The sequence below is a fragment of the Pelobates fuscus genome, chromosome 4 (assembly GCF_036172605.1).
Source record: "Pelobates fuscus isolate aPelFus1 chromosome 4, aPelFus1.pri, whole genome shotgun sequence".
Classification (NCBI taxonomy): Eukaryota; Metazoa; Chordata; class Amphibia; order Anura; family Pelobatidae; genus Pelobates; species Pelobates fuscus.
Window position 1 is genome coordinate 199,013,727 of NC_086320.1, and position 6,000 is coordinate 199,019,726.

General features: G+C 37.1%; 1 protein-coding gene across 1 annotated transcript in view; it reads right to left on the reverse strand.

The window, feature by feature from the left end:
• BASP1 (brain abundant membrane attached signal protein 1) overlaps positions 1-4,647 on the reverse strand; it is a 75,782-nt gene extending 71,135 nt beyond the window's left edge. The window contains exon 1 of the mRNA XM_063451840.1: positions 4,455-4,647. The gene's annotated coding sequence lies outside the window, so the exon portion shown is untranslated. The remainder of the gene's footprint in view (positions 1-4,454) is intronic.
• Between the last annotated feature and the right edge of the window lie 1,353 nt (positions 4,648-6,000).

A 6,000-nucleotide genomic window follows, 5' to 3' on the forward strand; every position in this document is an offset into this window, starting at 1 on the left:
GGCAAGCCACGGCAAGGCCAGAGCAGTGATGGAAAAAATGTCAGTTAATTGTCTTTTAAATCCATTCTGAGGAGGGGCGTACACTTAAACAGGTACTCCAGCACTATAGTGTTATAAATAAGTTTGTATTTCTAACACTATAGTGTGTTCCTTAAAGAGAAACTACAAATACAGCTGCAAAATATGTAATTTTAGGATGACTTCCAATTAATTCTATTTTTAATAACTATAAAAGGTTTACTAATTGGCTAACTAACTGTGGTCTTGATTTAGTAAGATTTCCAAATGAAACACTGTTAGAAAAAACTTTCCAAACGATTTATCTACAAAAATCCCCATAGACATCAATGGTGACTTCAATAGATTTGGAAAGTTTTTTTCTAACCGTATTGAATCATTTGGAAAACTCATTAAATTGAGGCAAATATTAGTTTTCAATGTAACATGAGATGACATGGTTCCAAAGATGCCACAAAGACAGTGCTTGAATGTAAAGTGCAATGTCACAAAACTGGAAAATGTCACTAATGACAGCAAACTACATACTTGGACAAACTCCATAAGCAAAGAGGAACAGATGTCACAATTCTGAGTTGATTGACAGGGAAAGATGGACAAGTCAGAGGTTGGTTGCTAAATGGCACAAAAGTGTAACCTCAAAAATTCACACAGGATTTATTCAATCATTTTAGAATTGTAGAAAACTTATATACCAGATTGCAAAATGTAGGCTCCAAATCAACACTATTTGCACAAATTTTGCAATTCAGTTTTAAACTCACTACTATTCAGAGGATAGTGAATAACCCCCACATATGTGAAACAGCACCTTTATTACCCCTTTTCAACAAAAACAGCACTTTATTATAAGCAACCCCAAATTAATTATTAAGGTGGCGTTGTAATTGAATAACCAGTTTAATGTCAACACAGGAAGAAGTATAACTGGTGAAATAATTACAAATTATTTGATTTCTCCAAGTACTGTTTTGCAGTAAGTTATTTTTCAAACTGTTTTCTTGATCCAGATAGGCTTATGTTTAGAAAAAAGTCAAAGGGTACCATATATTTTTCCAGGTGTTAAATGTGGTGAAAGATCTATAATGATACTGGCAACCATCTTGGGGAGTACTTGTTCGAAGCCCAAGCCCATAGGTAGTCCTAGATTGCAGAGTGAGGTTTTTCTTTTTTAAATATAGTGCGATATTACACATCACACAGTGCAGGACTGGTATGACAGCATTCCAAGAAGGATTGAAGCACATGATGGCCCTACTCCTTATCACGTTTCCTCATTTTATCCACCCCCATACAACACTTCACAAATGGCAGGAACCTGTATTATAAACACTACAGGATTCATGAAACGAAATACTACAAATGCAAATGGAGCCATTTCATTACACAGATATGCATATTTTTTTTAAATGTATTTTACTGCATTTTAAGTCATTTAAACCTGTACCATTTAACTACTCGCAAACACATTTAAAAATGACCCTAAAGTAGATGTCAAGATGTTTTTTTAACACAGAATTATTTTAACCATTATTGCTATGTAAATGTAGTCACACAATGAATGGCTGCCATCGGCACAGAATAATAGGCAAATCTGAAATATTTGTTTATATATAGCAGCATATCATGAGAAAACTTAATGGGATGATATTCATGGTTACTTCCCCTTCAAATAATTGCAGGTGTTCACAATTGGGCTAATGCCTACAGCCAGGTTTCCCAACAGGCGGCATATGAATTTGCTTAGAGCACACTAAAAATTAAAGAAACAGTTGTCTGCCAGCTGCTACAGTGTTGAGTTTAAATATAGATATATAATTTGAGAGTTAATTGTATGGATTTTTGACGTGACAGTCATCCAACTAGTTGGTATGCATACTACGAAAATGGTGTGTTGCACATTTATATTTCTGGGCCTTACCATGATAATGACAATAATGTTGGGAAGGAATAGGTAATTATTTTATACAATAAGCTCATTTGTGTTATTGTCTCAAGATACATTTATCATGCCTCATATTTGATTTTCATACAGTTATAGTATCTAAATTGTCTCATGTACATAAATGACAGTAATCAGAACCACCAATCCTATTGAAATCCATTAAACAATATTCAATGGAATGCTCATATGATGCCAAATGTAAATAGTACAATAAGAGAATAGATCATTGTTAGATTTATATTTGGATGGGTAACGCGTTTAGTATTGCTTCTGGGAAGTATGCAAATATATTAGCCTTAAACATGTTTATTGTAACTGTATTTTCTGCATGATAGATTTGCAATCAATATATGTATAACATTGCTAGTAAAACCATTTTGGTAAAAGGTTTGTGGTCACAAGTGTTAAATGTAACAGTTTGGGTTGATCTAAACATACCAATGAACCAAGGCCACCAAGATTTGACATTTGAGATGCCATTACAATCAATTCAAGAGAAGGCATTGTCATCCCCACAAAAAATTTCAGAAAAAAAAGATTTGTGAGGTTTGATGATGTAAAAGTCAGGACTTTGCACCCAAATCATCTCTCTATACATTGTGTTTTAATGTATTTCCTAGCACGTTTAATACTTAGTAACAATAGAATATCCATTGTAAAACACGAACTGCATCAGCTTCCCATATGTGTCATTTTTGTACTAGGGGAAATGTAGTGGGGAGAAAAGCAGCCATTTTCTGCAAATGGTAGTGTACAGTATGTTCTAACACAGAGCAAGTCTGCCCTGCCATCTCTGTCATTCAGATGATTTATGGTTGACTCAACACGTGCTTCTAAATATCTAATTGGGGGGAAATGGAAAACCAAAAAATGATTTATGTTTTATAATAATCTGACATTTTATTAAATTGACAATTATTAAGTTGGGGAGCTACGTCTACAATGGGCTATTCAAGCAATCAGTGAAAGCAGTCAAAATCACTAAATAATGCACCTGATTTAAAAACAAAAAGAGAATGCTATAGAGCGAGAGATGAACTCTACCCTATATAAAAAAAACAAAAAAAAACATTTTTGACTGTTTCTCCGTTTGGTGTCAATTTTACAACCAAACTCCCCTCCCCCCAAAAATCCACCTTTTTATAAAACAAACCAATTTTTGTATGTCTATTGTGGATGCTCAAACGGTGAATGCATCTTTTTGTTACTGGCCATGTCTTGCTGTGAGTACCAGGGAGAGCTACGTGTAGGAGAGAGCAGTCACCACGCCCCATTCATATGGGCATGCGTGAGTCAAAGACAAAGGAATTGGTAATTACAGGAAAGTCTCATTCACGTCCACTGCAGTGTTCATCATTCAGTGACTGGCTATCTCATTATCACTCATCATACATAGCAGGATTTTTTAAATCATCTAGGACGGTAATTGCTTAGTCAATTTAAATATATATATATTCACAGTTTCAGTTCCCCTCTGGCTAGCATGAATAACTCATGTTATGTAAAGCATGATCATGTTGCTTTCACAAGCTGATGCCTGATAAACAGAAATAACATTATAAATGTGTGTCTATATCATAAAATGAAAAGTAACTAAAGGATTGCACAGAACAATTAATGATGGCTGCAGCATGTCCCTGTACAGATGCATGTGACTCCATCCAGCTGTTGCATATGCATAGGGGCTGCATCCAGCAATGCATATCTAGAGCTGGGTGTCTGCTGATCAGTGCACTCCAGATAGACAATTACTAGAGAACACTGAATTCTATCCAACGTTCTGTGAGAGATGGCAGATTTATGACCATAGTAATGTCCCCATTAACCCATTCCTTCGATTGACAAGCCAGCGCACACATGCAGCAGAAACGCCCAGACGCATATTCCATGATTCAGATTGATGATGATGATGGTTATTACCCGGGCACAATATAAGAGGCTGTGAACAGCCCCGGACAAAGAACGCAGGAAAAAAGAACAGTATTTAGGTCATTCCTTCCTCACATGGGGAGATTGGGGATTAATATGTCCAGATCCCTTAACGAGAATGCACAGCTTATTGCACACAGGGATAGTGACGTCCAGTTATACTACCCCGAACCTCCCTCTTATTATAACCCCTTCACTATTCTAAGTATACTTGTGCATGTGTTTTGGCTGTAGAAGTAAGTGCACCATATATCACTTATCAGTTACGTCCAAAAAAGCACATTAAGTAGACATATCTTTACACAGTGAGCAGTTCCTCTTTTCTGTCAAGGGCTATGGCTTTTATTTAAAGACAGGTCTCTTTTTTTACAAGTGAAGTAATGGACCCTATAACACCCCTTTTCCACTGGACCATTAAGTCCATTTCTTCTAACACCAGAGACAGAGAGGGGCATGTCCCCCTTTCTGCCCAAGCTGGCTTCCAGCTGCTCACATAGAAATGGAGTGATTCATTTGCAATCAGCTCAGGGTATATGTGTGCTGTAAAGTCTATTCTCCTTACCTTGTTGAATATCCTGTTTTTGTCCTTGTGTTTTTGTGTGCCCTGGTGCCACAGAGATCCCTGCTTGGCTACTGCCTGCCTGGGTTAGTCTGGGTGGCTGTGTCTCCCTTGGTCGGTGGCTGGGACTGTAGTGATTAGCGCCCGTTGGAGCAATGCTTCTGCTGCTGTCTGCAATTTCTCTCTCTCTCCCTCCTCCCCCTCTGGTTCTTTTCACTCTCCACCCCTTGTCTCCCCCTTTCTCTTTTGCTCTCTCTCTCCCTCTCCCCCTCCTTCTGTCCAGTCCATAAACCACTCTGAGATTTTTTTTTTTCAAGGTTTAAAGTGAGTGTGCTGTTCTTACATACATTCAAATTTGGGAAAGCTCCCTGATCTGAGCTGTAAGTGTAGGCATGCACACTGGTTCTTTGGAAAGGTGTATGGACTCATGACTGACACTTTGAGTGCCTTTTCTACCCTCACCTAGGACTATAAGCAGTGGATTTTACTTTTTTGGGGTGCAGGTCTCAAGCTGTTTTTTCTGTCCAGTGGATAACAGATCTTCATTCACATCTCTGGATCATTTTATTTTATAAGCCAATACAGTCATACAAAAAAAGACATTTATTCATTTATTGCATCTCAACTTCTTCTAGGTGTAGGAGGTTCTAAATTGTTGCTGAAGGAATAAGGTGACTGACACTCTATCAGGTGTGCATAGAAGAAACCTGCTCCTACCTACCTGACAGGTGACCAACCTCACATCTTCAGTCAGAGCCACATTGAATGTGGATTGCTATGGAATTCCAATAGTGAGTTTGTGAATTACATGAGCCCACTTAGAAAAGCTGGCTAAATTATAATTACATCGAAAAGTGCTTTTGTTTACTTTTTCCAATTGTTTATTGCATGCGGCGTATGATAAACTGATTATCAGTATTTTATTGCTGATTAAATGTCATTAATATGTTAGTGCGTACCTGAAACAAAAATTTGAGCAGAATAGATTTTATTCTAAGTCCATAACTATATGTATGTATCATCATGTGATTAGAATTGTATGTGAGCGTGTGCTTATTTGCTAAACTTGAGTTTCCAGATCTTTGGCTCCCTCTGCAGAACAAGTTGGACAGCAGAACGAAATAGAAATGTGAATGTCTATTTTTTTTTACATTTTCCAATCATCAGGAATGTATAAATGATCTACTATGGAATTGTCTTACTTTTATGACCTATACATATACACCTGTCACACTATAACTGGTAATAAACATTCACCCTATGCAACTGATATTAATATCATTCATTGATACACGTGTAGCAAACAGGTAGCCGTACAGCTGTACATCAGCAATGCCTTACCATTCTGAGACGTGCAATTGTACCTCAACCTGAGTGCTACATGTGAGCTGGCATTAACATGCCGTGACCATCATTTTGTCATGTTTTGGTCCAGATCTGAATTAATATTCTCTAAGTTTTACTCCTGTACTTTCCTGTAGCATATCAAATCAGCATTCATTAATCAATTATTTGGCAAATGTATGTAGATCAATAATTTTGTAACTGA